This window comes from Cylas formicarius, unplaced genomic scaffold (assembly GCF_029955315.1).
Source record: "Cylas formicarius isolate icCylForm1 unplaced genomic scaffold, icCylForm1.1 PGA_scaffold_6__28_contigs__length_40554024, whole genome shotgun sequence".
NCBI lineage: Eukaryota > Metazoa > Arthropoda > Insecta > Coleoptera > Brentidae > Cylas > Cylas formicarius.
Window position 1 is genome coordinate 14,486,255 of NW_026844347.1, and position 16,342 is coordinate 14,502,596.

Sequence of the window (16,342 nt, forward strand, 5' to 3'; positions counted from 1 at the left end):
AATTGAAAAATTTAGTGAATAAAAAACTTTTAGATGATGCTAGTTTAACAAAAAAAAAATGACGAAAATAATTTATTGTTAAACTCAGACATACCCATAACGTCTAAGGAAACTCAATTCTTCTTTAAAAACTCCAAAGAAGGGGAAGAGAGTACTAGTCGTAGAACTAGATCTGGAAGAAGTGAAAATTCCACTGAAACTTTCTGACTATGTCATAGACAAAAAAAGTTTTTTTTGCTTATACAACTTTTGTACTCTCACTTTACATAAAGTGAGAACTTCTTTTTTTTATCAACTTTAAACTCACCTCACACAAGGTAACTTTAGCTTTTACTAATTAACATTAAAATGATTTTACTGCAGCTATGTCTACAGTTTTGTCCACATATGTAAATTGAACATAAAAGTGATAGAATATTGTCATATTAGATATAAGGTAACGATAACAATAAAATTAAATCAATTAAATAAGATTTTAAATAGTTGGCGCAATCATAACTTTGAATTGTTTATTAAACTGAGTCTGGTTTCCAACTTATTTATTATGTTTTTAGCATAGATTTTGACTTGTAAACTTTATTTGTAGAAACTTAAACTTTTAAAATTTTATTGTAAAAAGGGGGATGTCACATGATCATATTGTATCAATCCTATATACCGTGATGGCTTTAGATTTTAGTTTTATACTATACTGTACTTTTGGATCACATGATCTAAGGAAACGATGTCAAATGAAAAGCACTTCGTTACCGGGTTGCGCTACGTACCAGACGTGTTCTATTTTAACCAGTCCCCTCTAAGTAAAATAGAAGTTAAACAATAAAATAAACAAGTGGCTGATGTAAAAACTCATGAAGGTGTTGTAAAACGTTCATTTGCAAAATTGTGTAAACTGTTTCATGGAAGTGGGTGAAAAAAAAACCAGTTCAAGTGGTTTCAGAACTTATCTAAGACAAATTTATGTTCAAGAAACGTTTGTCTTGTTGTTCTTTTAAAAGAGGGTTCTTAGGGTTCTTTCAAGGCTGGAGGTCTGTTGAGTTCGAAGTTATGTAATCTGCTTTTTAATTTGACAACAGGGCGTTGCACGCCAAACCGGCAGAGTCTACATTTTTGCTAGGCCAGTAAAAATTTTGTAGCGTTACGGGGTAGACGTTCACGCCATGGGTTCACTTAAAGTAAAAATTCAATAAATATTACGTGATCGAGGAAAACACTAGTTATAACAACATCTAATTCTAACTCCAGGAATTATAATCAAGTAAATCGCGACAACAATCGGTATATTACCATCTGTTGGCGTTTGTCGATATTCGAGAAAAGTGAACCTTTTACGGTCGCTTATTTCGATTCGACTAGAAAATTGTGGATGGACGGAGAGTTATGTTACGTAGCTAGTTGAAACAGCTCAGAGACTCAAAAACACGGGATTCCAGATCGATGATAAATGGTCGGGAGGCTTTTGTTGGCAGGTTTACCTGAAAAGTATTCGCCGTTAATCATGACGATCGAAAATTCGGGATCGACCTTTCAGTTGACGCCATTAAAGCGAAGTTGATGGATATGGAACCAGTAATGTAGGAAGCGCATTTGTCGGTGTTAGGAGCAGAAATCATCGGCATGGTGGCAACACTGGCGCTGGCAGTTTAAAAGTCACAAATGTCAAAAACGAAATGTTTTCGTTATAAAAAATTGGGGCACTTTATGAACAAATGTCGGAACCCAAACGACAAAGGCGCAAATTCGAAGTCATCAAGCAAGGATTCAAAAAATTCAAATGCGAATTCGAATGCTTTCAGTATTTTTAAGCGGGCGGTTCAATCGCGATTGGTAGGTGGATTCGGGCGCGAGTAACTATTTGACTGTAAATCGGGAATGGATGCGTGACGTTTCATACGGTAAAAAAAACAGTCTGCAGGACATTGTAACCGCGAACAACGAGAAACTTTCAGTTTCGTGAACGGGAAAAGTAGATATTGTGACTGCAGCGAACAAGAAATGCTTTGCTATCACGATAAAAAATACTGTGAAGTTCTTACCAGATACTTTTTATCTGTTCTGGATTCCTCCTGCGTCGGTTTTTGTTGAGTCAAACTAGCTAACATTTCGCCAATCATCTTGTTGGCTTCTTCAGAGCTTGACTGACTTAGCAGATAGTTGTGAAATCTACAACAAGCAGAAAGAAATTGTTGCTACTGCAAATTTAGTGAATGGAACAGGAAACTGTCTAGTAGCAGCTACAGCTACAGTGGCAAGGGGGACAACTGCATAGCAATTCTTTAAACAAGATGAAGAACGGAGTCGTGTCAGGAATTGATTTCACAGGGCTTGCAACATTAGACAAAAGTAATTGTGTGGTATGTTGTGAAGGCAAGCATTCAAGGTTATTGTTTTCACAAAAAGGCAGTTAAGCAAAAGAGATTGTGGAGGTTATGCACTCTGAAGTGTGAGGACCCATGGAAACAAACTCCATTGGTGGTTCCAGGTATTTTCTACTGTTTGAGGATGACTATAGTAGGATGGTATTTGTATATTCCTTAAAAACCAAGGGTTGGATGAATTTTCAGTTGCTTTAAACAATGCAAAATTTTAGTTGAAAACCAGAAAAGCCGCAAAATTAAAACAGATAATGGTGGCGAATTTTAAAGTTCCAAGTTCAAAGTATTCCTTAGCATAAGATAAGTCATCAGAAAACAAACCCCTACAGTTCTCAAGAAAACGGAATGTTAGAATGGATGAACCGTACCGTGGTGGAGAAACCTATTTGATGTTGGCTTGGAAAAATCGCTTTGGGCAGAGGAGGTCAAGACCGATGTGTACCTACTGTTTAAATTTAAAAAACCGCGCGATTAACGCTGAGCGTTCTCATTCGGCAACCTCGCTGCGCATCAACGTCGCACCCGCGCGCCAGCCTCGCCAGTCGCCGTCTTGCTATCACAACGTGCAGAAGCTATTTCAAAAACCTCCCTAATTAAGACGCAAATTTGTTCGGTTTGTACAAGTGTGCAAATAAAATCGTTCAAAAGGACAGCAGTTCATTTTCATCGCACATTTTTTGGTCCTTCGAGCCGGATAATTCATTCGGTTCGTTCGTCGGTTGTGTCGAAAGTATTTGCAAGTGCAATTGAACATACCCTCGCAACAAGTGAAGTAAGTCGCGGCTCAAAATTGGCTCGGAGGAAAGCACCCGGCTTTCACAACCCCAGGAAGGAAGCACCCGGCTTTCAAACCCCCAGGAAGGAAGCACCCGGTTTCCAAACCCCCGGAAAGAAAGCACTCGGCTTTCGAAACCCCCAGAAAGGAAGCACCCGGTTTCCAAGGAAGCACCTGGCTTCAGAGCCCCAGGAAGAAAGCACACGGCTTTCAAAACTCGAGTTTCGACCAGACAGCAACCCCGCTGTTCCCGAGGATCGAAACAAAACCCGCAGGAAAGCACACATCATTTTACATCCCAAAGGAAAGGTAAGCCTGGAACGAGGTTTTGACCAGACAGTTCCCCCGGCTCAAAACAGCACGCACGCCAGCTGCATCGCCGCGTCGAGAAACCCGGCAGATGGCGGCGCATGAAGCAAGAGTTCGAACCGCGGCGCCTCTTTGCGGCACCGGAGTGTTTCGGAGAAGCACGCAGGTTTGATCTACCCGGTTAAATTGCGATACGTGATTTATTAAAAAAAAAAAACATTTGAATGGACACGGTCTCAAAAGCATTTTTTAATTAGTTTGCTTTACGTTCGAATCCATTTGGAAAGTCAATTCGCTACGACTTGTCGGCAATTTTATTTAGAATTTACATTGCTCAAAAAACTAGCGTAGACATTGACATTCTCAAAAGGAAACGTGTGCGTACAAAAAGCATAATAACTCGCATAAAAAATTTTGTAAAAAATTGCGAAACCACTGAAAATATAAATGAATTCATTGTAAGGGAGTTACAACTGTTATAGACAATATTCGTAAGACTCGACGAAATCGACCGGGGAAAAAAAAACCGATATGGAGGTTTTTATCAAGTGGGTGTCGAGTTACGTCGGGCACGCTAAGGACCCAAAAGGAAAGATAGGGCAGTTGGCATTTAACACTCTCGGCAGACATTTCTTTTTCCGTTAGTCTAAAAACTCGATAGTTTTATATTTTGTACTTTACATTTTAATAAATCCCAAGTGTTCAAACGAGTATTCTACTTTCAAAACACCTTGATTACACAGAAGTGGGATAACAACTCCGTCTGATGACACCTGAGTAAAACAATGCATCGTCATCGCGCAATTAGTGACCGGCGGAGGGACCGACCCATAACCCCTAGTGCTCGTAGCCGTTCGCGAAGTGGTGATCGTGATGTGTATGCAATCCGACGACGTCAATCATCCGCCCAAAACAGGAGCTACACCCCGCCTTTGGCAGTTGTGTCTACGAGTGAGCAGAGTTCTCATCAGCAGGAGGGTAGTGAGTCTATTATTTCGTTAAGTCGAGCTTTACTTCAAGGTATTGAAGGAATTGCAGATAGGTCAAGAAACTCTGGGTTGATCAGTAATAACTTAATTCATGAATTTAATCCGATAAACGATGACATTGTGGAATGGTTAAATGCAATTGACGAATATTCGTTCATTAATAATTGGAGTGATCGTATTACTTGCCACTTGGCCCTCAGTAAATTGCGTGGTTCAGCTGAAACCTGGTATCGCGGGTTGACCATACGCATATTTACTTGGACCGAATGGAAAGAATTATTAAAAAATCAGTTTATCCTTAAAAGAAATCTTCATGCTGACATGACAAACATGCTGAAGTGTGTTCCACAAAATAATCAAAGCTTGTACGAATATTGTTTTGAAAAATTGGCTTTAATTAACAAAATGAAATTGCTTATAACGGACGAAGATTAAAGGTCAGTTTAATAATGGGGGGAATAAAAAATCAACAAATTAAATTTTCAGTAGAAACCGCAGAAATAACTAACCCTGCAAAATTAGCGCGATACTTAAAAACTTTTGATGAAAAATTAGACACTCCAGAACAAGATAACTCTAACACCCTTACTTCCCAAAATTTTCGAGCTTCAGCATCAGCTATGTCTACTTCTTATAATTGCAAACAAAAAGGACACTTAAGACGTAAATGTCCATATAAAAATCAACCTAGCAACGCTGTTGTTGCTTACCATAATTCATTATGACAACCAAATTCTGCAATTAATAAACCCATGCAAAAATATATAAAAAATATATATCTCCAAAACAAGCCTGTTAAATGTTTTATCGATTTCGGCAGTGAATGTTCACTAATTAATCACGCTATTATTTCACCTTTTAAGTCTGTTTTAAAGCTACTAAATAATTTTAAAACATCTTTTGCAACTAACAGTTTTGATGTAGGTACATGTACGGAAGAAATGCGCATTGATTTGATAACAAATATACCTATAATTCACAGGCCACGAAGATACCCTGAAAAAGAACGTGAAATAATACGTGATCTCATAGACGAGCTATTAAAACATGGCATTATTAGGGAATGCGATTCAGCGTACGCAAGTCCCGTTCTACTGGTAACAAAAAAAGATGGAGGTCACAGGCTATGCGTAGATTATAGAAGTTTGAATGAACAAACAATCCCGAATAAATACCCGTTGCCATTAATAGAGGATCAGATTGATCGGTTGTCGAGGTACACATATTTTTGTAGTTTAGATCTTGCATCGGGCTATTATCAGATAAAAATTGCGGACGAATCTATACATAAGACGGCCTTTACTACGCAAGATGGCCATTATGAGTTTCTTAAAGTACCTTTTGGCTTAACAAATGCCCCATCGGTTTTTCAAAAAATTGTGAATAAAATATTAGGAAAATTAAGATTTCAGACTGTTTTACTTTATTTAGATGACATATTAATTCCCGGAAAGACGATTGAAGAAGAAACACATTACGCGATGTTTTACAGCTTTTTCAAAATTTTGGGCTAACTTTTAACCTAAAAAAATGTTACTTCTTACAAAAGAAAATTGAATTTTTAGGCTATGAAATCTCAAAGTCGTCCATACGCCCCACAGATAGTAAAATAAGTGCCGTTAAACAATTCGCTATACCTCAAGACGTACATAATGTTCGCTAATTTTTAGGTCTAACTAGCTATTTTAGAAAATTCATTCATAAATATGCAGACAAGTCAAAACCATTAAGTGAACTCTTGCATAAAGATGTAAACTGGAAATGGGAAAAACGACAGCAAGATGCATTCGAAAATTTAAAATCTATTTTAATAAATAAACCGGTTTTGCAAATTTTTGATAAAAATTTAGAGACACTACTGTACACGGACGCAAGTAGGATAGGTATAGGAAGCGTTTTAATTGAAGTAGTAAACGGAAAAGAATATCCAATCGCCTATTACAGTAAACAAACAACAAAAGAATAGCAAAAATACCATTCATTCGAACTCGAAACTATTGTAATGTCTGTACAAAAGTTTCGCCATTATTTATTTGACAGAAAATTTGTAATTCTTACAGATTGTTCGGCTGTCGTAAATACTTTCAAAAAGGCCGAAATAAACCCCAGAATCGGGCGTTGGGTAATGGAATTAAATGAGTACGACTATGACATTAAACACCGGCCAGGCCTTCAACTGCGTCACGCAGATGCTCTAGGCCGTAACCCGAACCCCGATTCTAAAGCGGGTACTGAAGAGTTCTGGGAAAATACTCAAGAAATAAGTATTAATTTTATTAATATAACTGAAAGCGATTGGCTATTAGCTGCCCAAGAATCCTCTAAGAATATTAGGGAAATAAAGAAAATTTTATTATCAGGTGATATTCAAAATAATAAAGACATTTTTAATCAATATGAATTAAAAGGTGGAATAGTTTATAAGGTAACAGATATTGGACCGCGATGGGTAGTACCGGAAGAGGCAATGTTATCAAATTTTACGTTTAAACCACGATGATATTGGTCATTTTGCATATGATAAAACGTACGATTCGGTAGCTCGCTTGTACTGGTTCCCGCACATGAGACGTTTTGTAAAGAAATATGTGAAGAACTGCCTTAATTGTTTGTATCAAAAATCTTGCAACAACAGAAAACCAGGCTATCTAAATCGACATTGTTCATATCGATCACCTAGGACCTTTTATTAACAGTATCCGGGGAAACACTCAACTTTTAGTAATTGTAATTGTGCTTTCACAAAGTTCGTTTTAATGTACCCTGTTAAAAACACGAAAACACGTTATGTTATAGAATCGTGATCGGACATGATTAAGTTCTTTGGGTTTCTTAAGAGAATAATTAGCCACCGAGGAACGTCATTTACTTCACAAAGATTTAAAAAGTTTTGTAACATACGCGGTTTTGCTCACTACCTAAATGCGGTGGGTTTTCCTCGAGGAAACGAACAAGTCGAGCGGTATAATCGTACAATTTTGGATTCTTTATCGACCATGGGTGCGAACTTAGAAGATGACGGCTGGGATGACAATGTACCGAACATTCAGTTAGGTTTAAATGGAACAGTAAATAAAGCACTAGGGGCGGCTCTGAGTGAAGTTTTACTCGGGTATCGTGTCTCTGGACAAGTTGCGTTGTACCCTCCGCTAGTTAAGGACGATATAGACGTGTCAAAGTTACGTCAAAAAGTCCGAGATAATTATCCCAAATATCAGGCTCGCCAAAAGGAGCAGTTTGATTTGAAGCGGTGCGCACCAAAGAGGTTTCGACAGGGAGATTTGGTTTTATTGAAAATCACGTCTAGTCCAGCAACGGGAGCCAGTCAGAAGTTGATGCCAAAGTGGCGAGGTCCTTTCAGGGTTTCGAAAGTACTGGGGTGTGACCGATATGAGGTTACAGACATTCCTGGGATGACACGATCAAAGACACCTTACTTGAGTCTGGCTGGCATCGATAATATGAAGCCATGGATACAATTTTAGTATGAAAGGTTACTTAAGGTGAGCTTAGAATAAGTAACTGGAAATATGAGGCGATGGGCTGGCCTGGATACTGAAATAGGGCGATAAAGCCTGGCATTATTTCAGATGGTACTGCGTCCTGGAAATCTCATATTTCCAGTAGCTAGATGAGGAATGGGCTGGCTTGGATACTGAAATAGGGTGAAAACAAAACCTGGTATTATTTCAGATGGTACTGCGTTCCAAGACTCTAGATAGCGTGGGCCCACAATTAAAAACTTTGTTTTGTCCCCTATTTTGCGATTTTCCATAATATTGTTTTTTTGTTTTTCCCCTATTTACTGCTTTTTCTTATGGTTTATTGGTTTTTGACATTTCTATTTTACATGAGGTAAATTGCTCTAGGTCGTATAATTTTGCCGAAGAACCAGTATCCAGATTTGCTGTTGATTGTGAAATGATTTTTGAAAAAAAAAAACATATATTTCGTTGGCTTAGATGGCTTTTTCTCCTTTTAGATCACACACGCAGAGTGAGGACACTCTATGGGTCAGGAAGGGCCGAATGTTATCGACAATATTCGTAAGACTCGACGAAATCGACCTGGGAAAAAAAACCCGATATGGAGGTGTTGAGTTCAAAATTATGTAAATTTCTTTTTAATTTTGTGTACCAATGTTGTAGCATGGGTCGCGACGTCGCCGCAAAGTGAGATACAGTCCATTTATAGAAAAGAAAAATTCAATAAATATTAAGTGATTGAGGAAACGCTTGTATTATTGAAGAAACATAGTGGTCCTTCGAGCCGGATTGTGATCCATCGAGTGGAGAGTTTGCGAGAATTATTGAGTGTTCCGCAAAAGTGAAAAACGACGAAATTGCGAAGTACAGATTGTTGGATCATCTGTATTCGCAAAGAAAATTATGTGAAAATTGTGAGGGAAACGTTCACGTGTCCGTAAACGAACGTCGGCAACCAAAAAAAGCGCAGCTGAGACAAGGCGGAGCGGCGCGGTGCACCAAACATTGTTTGAAGGTCGTCGTTGCGGTGCCGTGGAGTTTATCGGCGAGCGCGGCGGGGCGTTGGAAATTGCACGTGCGGGGCCGTACGATCGCGGAGCGTTGCTGCGACGCGACGGAGGACGAGACAGTAAGGGCCGGAGAAAAAAGTCGCCGTTAACCTGTAAGTCGATCCTTTTCAAACCTTGGATTTTGTAGTTTGTGGTCTCTATTTTGTGTGTCAAAAATCAGCAAAATGGCTGAGCAATTAAACCAATTAATTAGAAAGCGAGCTAGTGTAAAAGCGAGCTTATCTCAATTTAAAAGGTATTTAACAAATTTCAATGTGCAAACTGAAAGCGCATCTTCAGAAAAAGAAGTGTTTATGCAATTGCAATTCAGAACAGAGAAAATAATTGAGTTATTAGATATTTTTGAACAATAAGTGAAATTGAGGTATTATGTTCGGAAAACGATTTAGAGAGCCAATTTAATGAAAGGGAAGTTTTCCAAACAGAATTTTACAATATTGTCGCAAAGGCAAAAAATATTTTGGGTGATTTTAATGATACGAACAACAAAAATGAGTGTTTGCAAAATATTACGCATTTGGATTCCAACTCTCCCATTTTTCAGGAAAAGTTACGGCCAAATTCTAATGAAACGATAGGTGTACGATTACCTTTAATAAACTTACCAACGTTTGCGGGAAACTACTCAAAGTGGTTGGAATTTAGACACACGTTTGATAGTTTAATTCACAAGAATAAGTCGATTGGCGACAAAAGTTTCACTATTTGCGTGCATCACTTGAGGCTCCAGCAAAGGAGGTAATTCAATCGTTAGAATTTAGCGCTTCAAATTATGAGATCGCGTGGGACATTTTGTGCAAAAGATATGACAACAAGCGTATTTTGGTGCAGAATCATATTACGGGGATTTACGATATACAGCCCATAAAATATGAATCTTCTTCAACTTTGAGAAATTTAATTGATAACGTAGACAGGAACTTACGAGCCTTGGAAAATTTAGGAGAACCTGTAAAATTTTGGGACACGTTAATTTTGTATCATTTAGGCACTAAACTTGATCGCGTAACATTAAAGGAGTGGGAATCTTTCAAAATAAAAACAGAGATGCCTGAGAAGATTTTAAGCAATTTCTAAAAAGCCGTGCAGACTTGTTAGAGACCTTGGAAAACAATTGCAGGACAAAATTGAAGGAAAATTTTACCGGACAAAAACATTGTTATGTGTTATTTGTAAAAGCGGTCATGACATCAGTGAGTGTAAGAAATTTTTGGAGTTAACAACCAGTCAGAGAATTGCGCAAATAAAACGAAACAAATTATGCATGTGTTGTTTTTCGAACAAGCATTTTAGTTTTAATTGTCAAGGGAAAAATGTTCGCAGTGTGGTTTAGGGCATAATGTTCTATTACATTTTTATAACCAACGCCAAACTGAACATGGCAGTGTTGAAAGTGCCCCAATTGCTGACGTACAGAAGGCTGTAGAAGCGTCTTCAAAGGAAGGAACTATCTCTGTGGCGCTATCGAGTAGAAATTGTGGGACTCAAGGTCAGGTGTTACTTTCTACTTTGTTAGATTCAGCTTCAATGAGCAATTTTATTACTGAAAAAATGTGTGACAGACTTCAGTTAAAAACAAAATATGCGAATGTGTGTGTGTGGTTGGGATTGGTCACAACACTGAAAAGATTTCGAAACGGTGTGAAGTAGAAATCAGTTCTCAGAAAGGTGATTTCCAAATTCCTATCAGTTGTTTAATAATTCCGAAAATTAGTGATGAGATTCCTTTGTGTGAAATTGAGTTAGGGCCAATACACATTCCAGGAAATATTTGTCTAGCAAACAGTGAATTTCATTTGCCTGATGAAGTGCATATGTTAATTGGTGCAGGTGTGTTCTGGAAACTCATAAGAGTAGGAAGAATCGAATTAGGGGAAAACAAACCTGTCTTACAAAACACTTGGTTAGGATGGGTAGTAGCGGGCTGCATCAGTGGACAAGGATCTGGAGTCAAACCTAAGAAAACGGTGTGCAACCTAAGTATCGGTACAGAGGTACAAGACCAACTGGCCAAGTTTTGGGAACTAGAAGAGCCAGGTGGAGGTCAAATCGAGGGAATGACACGGGATGAAGTTGATTGTGAAAATTTGTGTCAACAACAAGACGTGATGAGGATGGTCGATTTGTTGTTGCAATCCCATTGAAAATGAGTATTGAAAAGTTGGGAGATTCTCGAGAGATGGCATTGAGGAGATTTTACTCTTTGGAGAGGAAATTTGCCAGGGACAAGCAACTACATGTAGATTATTGTGAATACATGAGAGAGTATGAACAAGTAGGTCACATGACTCAAGTAAGTGAGGACATCACGAATGAAAGGTGTTATTACTTACCACATCATGCTGTGAAAAATGAAAGAAGTTCTACAACAAGGTTAAGGGTTGTGTGTGACGGCTCTGCACAATCAGACTCGGGTGTGTCACTTAACGATTTGCAATTTACGGGGGCTAGGAGGATATCATTTCAATTTTGTTGAGGTTTAGACAACATGAAGTAGCATTCTGCGCAGATATCGCCAAAATGTACCGACAAGTATGGGTTAGGGAAGATCAACGCCATTTACAAAGGATACTGTGGAGAGAAAATCCAGCAGAAGAAGTCAACGTCTACAATTTAAACACGGTGACGTTTGGATTAACCTCAAGTCCATTTTTAGCGGTAAGGTGTTTGCAGGAACTGGCAAAAAATTGCGAACAAACGCAGATTTCAAAGGTAATTGGCAAGGACTTCTACGTTGACGATTTGATATCAGGGGCCTCGTCGATTCAAGAGGCACTTCAGATATGTAAGGGTGTTTGTGAGGTTTTAAAATCTGGTAGGTTTGAGCTCAGAAAGTTCAGTTCGAACAAGAAAGAGTTCTTGGAACAATTTGGAGTAAGGCCCAAGGCAGAATTACAAACTCTTAATCTAGGAGAGCATCAACACAAAACTTTGGGATTGTATTGGGACTGTCAGGCAGATATCTTTACCTACAGGGTGAGGGAATTTTCAAGTAAGTCAAGTACCACAAAACGGAAGATTCTGTCAGAAATTGCCCAGCTGTTCAATCCACTTGGGTTAGTCAGCCCATGTGTCGTCATTCCCAAAATTATTTTACAAAGATTTTGGATTCTCAAGTTGGATTGGGACGATGAAGTACCGACCAATATTGCCCAAGAGTGGGAACAATTTAAGCAAGAAATGGTGAAATTAAACATGCTGCATATTCCAAGACATGTAGGTAGCAACAATGCAGAGGACATCGAACTTTATGGATTTTGTGATGCTGCACAAGAAGCGTTTGGAGCACGTGTCTATGTCAGAAATGTCACGAAGGATGGAAGTGTAGTCGTTCGCTTATTGTGTGCAAAAAGTAAAGTTGCCCCGATAAAGGCACTAACTATATCGAAATTGGAATTGTCGGGTGCATTATTACTTTCAAGGTTGATAAAAGAAGTACAAACTTCCATGACGTTAAATTTCAGGAAACTGTTTTTGTGGAGCGATTCTACAGTAACATTAAGTTGAATAAAATCACCAGCAAATCAATTCCAAGCTTTTGTCGCAAATAGAGTATCTCAAACTCAGTCTATGACGGATCAAGACAATTGGCATTATGTGCGGTCAGAAAAAAACCCCGCAGACTTAGTATTCCGGTGACTTTTTCCTTCCAAGTTGTGTGGAAATAAATTGTGGTTTGAAGGTCCACAATGGTTGTCACAAGATTTCTTTCCAAATCAGGATGTTAATGTACCTTTAGAGGAACTTCCAGAAAGGAGGAAGCGAGTAAAAGCCTTTTTGAATACAGAGAAGAATAGTCTAGAAATTTTTTCCAGATATTCCAGTTGGACAAAATTGAAACGTGTATTTGCATAATGCTTAAGGTTTACGGCACGTTGCAGAAAATTGGATAGTCACGAATCAAAGAATTTGACAGTGAAGGAACTCCAAGAGTCTGAAAAAATGTTAATAAAGTTATCACAAGATGAATGTTTCGAAAATGAGCAGAAAATCTTGGAGACCGGTGAGAAGATAAAAAAGGGTTGGTTGTCAAATTTAATCAGAGTAGGCGGAAGACTAGCGCTTTCAGAATTTAAATATGACAGAAAATTCCCAATTGTGTTAGACCCAAAACATCCATGTACAAAATTGATTGTTAAGGCAGAGCATTTGAGACTACTGCATGCAGGCCCTCAATTAGTGCTCAGTTCATTAAGGGAAATTTATTGGCCGCTAAAGGGCAGAAATGTTGTGAGAAAGGTGGTGCATGAATGTGTTGTGTGTTCGAAGGTTCAACCTAGGTCCTTTGAAATACAGATGGGAGACCTACCTAAGTCACGAGTGATCCCACAATTTCCATTCAATACCGCAGGGGTTGATTATGCAAGACCGTTCAATTTTAAAATAGCTTTGGGACGGGGCACCCGTTTGTACAAGGGGTATGTTTGTTTATTTATTTGTTTTTGCACACGTGCAATACATTTAGAGGCTGTAACAAGTCTGTCTCTGCAAGCATTGTTGGAGATTCGTGTCTAGGAGGGGTAAACCAGAAAAAATGTTTTCAATGGTAAAAATTTTGTGGGTGCTCAGACTGAACTGAGAGAGTTGGGAAAATTTTTGCGTAATAATCATGTCATTTTAAAGACATTGATTTCGGCAGAAGGTGTTAATTGGTCTTTTATTCCGGCATATTCGCCTCATTTTGGGGGTTTATGGGAGTCAGGGGTAAAAAGTGTAAAATACCATTTAAAAAGAACTGTGGGCAAGGCAAATTTGACTTATGAGGATTTTTCTACTTTGTTGTGTCAAATAGAGGACATTTTAAACTCACGTCCTCTTACTCCAATGTCCTCTGATCCTTCTGACTTGGACGTTTTAACCCCATCCCATTTCCTGATCGGAAGAAGGGCAACCTCATTACCGGACCCACGATTGCTCGAACAACCTGAAAATAGGCTTGCTAGCTATCAACGTATTCAACAATACCAACAAGGTTTTTGGTCTCGTTGGTCACTGGAATACATCGCTGAACTTCAGAGGCGCGTCAAATGGAAGGCTGGCTGGGACACTCTGCAGGAAGGGACATTGGTGATCGTGAAAGAAGAAAATGTGCCTCCCTTGTGTTGGAAAATGGGACGCATCGTTCAGTTATACCCAGGAAAGGACAACATTAGTCGGGTGGCTGATGTAAAAATGAGTGAAGGTGCCATCAAACGTTCATTCGCAAAATTGTGTCCATTGTTTCACGAAATTAGGTGAGAAAAAAAACTCAGTTCAAGTGGTTTCAAGGGTTGTCTACGACAAATTGATTTTCAAAGAAATGTTTGTTTTGTTGTTTTTTTTTTTTAAAGAGAGTTCTTTCAAGGCTGGGGGTATGTTGAGTTCAAAATTATGAGAATTTCTTTTTAATTTAATTAATTTAAGATGCTGTGATCTTCTCCCGCTATCAATGAGCAACTCTGCCCAAACGCTCAAGTCAGTCAAGAGACTGATACCCAGAATGAACATACAACTCTGGTTTCGGCAAACACTTCAAATGAAAATCCTTCTCCAAGTAACATTTCATGCTCATCTCTCAACAACACTCAAGTTCTTTTAGCAACTTCTAAGGTCATCCTTCTGTCTAAAACTCGATGTAAAATTCAAGCTCGTGCTCTTTTAGACTCAGCTTCTCAAACCACATTCATAACGAATGAAGCATTCAAAAGGTTATGCACACCATCTTTTAACTTTGACATGTCTGTCACTGGAATAGGAAACAAAACAAGTCAAATTACTAAAGCAGTAAGCTTAAAAATTTGCTCTTCAAAGGAAGATTTTTCTATTTTAACAACTTGTGCTATTTTAGACAAAATCACATCGGTTCTGCCTTACGTCCAAGTTGATTTAAGTCGAATAAACATACCACCAAATTTAACTCTAGCAGATGATCAATTTTACTGCCCTTCTCAAATTGACATTCTTATAGGTGCAGATCTATACTACGATTTAATGGTTCCTGTAATTATAAACCTTGGAAAAAATCTGCCAACACTCCAAAACACACTTGTAGGATGGGTTGTCGGTGGACCGACTCCAATGCAAAACCTTTCTGTTCAATCACTGTTGAGCACAGCTCTATTCACCTCGACACCTGATCTTAATGAATTACTTCCTAAATTTTGGAAATTAGAGGAATACCCTCAGAAAACATTCTTATCTCCAGAAGATAAACAATGTGAGTCCATATTTAGTCAAACAACACAACAATTGTCTGACGGTACATTTCAAGTTAATTTACCCTTTCGTAGCGAAAATGCCCCCTCCCAGCTACGTGATTCATTCAAATTCGCTAAACAGCGTTTCTTCTCTTTGGAAAAACGATTTCTAAGAGATCAAGATCTGTTTCTAAGATATAAATCATTTATTGATGAATATGTCAATTTAAATCACGGTAAATATGTACCGCTAAACCAATGGTAATTCACCACAAAAATATTTTTTGCCTCATCATTGTGTCATAAAAGAAGGAAATCAGACAACTAATCTCAGAGTCGTATTTGATGCCTCTATGAAAACATCTTCTAACCTCTCTCTAAATGATATCATGTTGAAAGGCCCTACTGTCCAACCTGATTTATTCGATATTCTCAGCAGATTTCGAATGTTTCGATACGTATTTACGTGCGATATTAAGAAAATGTATCGACAAGTGAAAATCAATCCGTCTCAAGTTAATTTTCAAAATATTTTATGGCGAGATAATCCCAATGATGATTTAAAATGTATCGAACTACAAACTGTTACTTACGGTACCAAACCCGCATCCTACTTAGCTACCAAATGCTTAGTCAAGCTAGCTGAAGACAACTCACACATTTTGTCTGGTTGTAATTCCAAATCTGAACTGATTCATCTCCGCTCTGAGCGCATACAATTACTGCAATCAGCAGGGTTTGGTTTGCATAAAAGGCATTACAATTATCACGATCTTCACGATCAAACCGCAAATCAAATGCAAAGCATTATCATAAACGATGCGACAAGTAAAGTTCTTGGCTTGTCATGGAACCCTCTCGAAGATAACTTCAATATCACTGGTCCTTCGTCTTTAAAATTATTACCAATAACAAAAAGGCAGGTGTTATCCCAGTTGGCTCAAATGTTTGATCGTCTCGGTTTCATTAGCCCAATAGTTATCACCGCAAAAATACATATCCAGAAAATTTGGTTGAAAAGATTAAATTGGGACGATGAACTAACCCCTGATTTAAAAATTGCTTGGGAATCATTCTCACAAAATCTTAACCAAATTCCAAAATTGAAAGTTCCTAGATGGTTTCATAATTCACTGGAATACAAGAAGGTAGAAATTCATGGA

At 38.3% G+C, this 16,342-nt stretch overlaps 1 protein-coding gene across 10 annotated transcripts in view; it reads right to left on the reverse strand.

The window, feature by feature from the left end:
* Positions 1–16,342, reverse strand: part of LOC132704103 (serine/threonine-protein kinase fused) — a 64,248-nt gene that overhangs the window by 34,042 nt on the left and 13,864 nt on the right. For 3 of the 10 annotated variants that reach the window (XM_060673879.1, XM_060673875.1, XM_060673872.1), the window contains 2 exons: positions 13,814–13,927; positions 2,037–2,163 (listed from right to left, as the gene is read on the reverse strand). The exons of 2 other annotated variants lie outside the window; for them this stretch is intronic. The gene's annotated coding sequence lies outside the window, so the exon portion shown is untranslated. Of the gene's footprint in view, positions 1–67; positions 173–436; positions 1,476–2,036; positions 2,164–2,195; positions 9,094–13,813; positions 13,928–16,342 lie in introns of those variants that run through there. 5 more of the 10 variants (XM_060673880.1, XM_060673876.1, XM_060673878.1 and 2 more) reach the window with 5 other exon arrangements.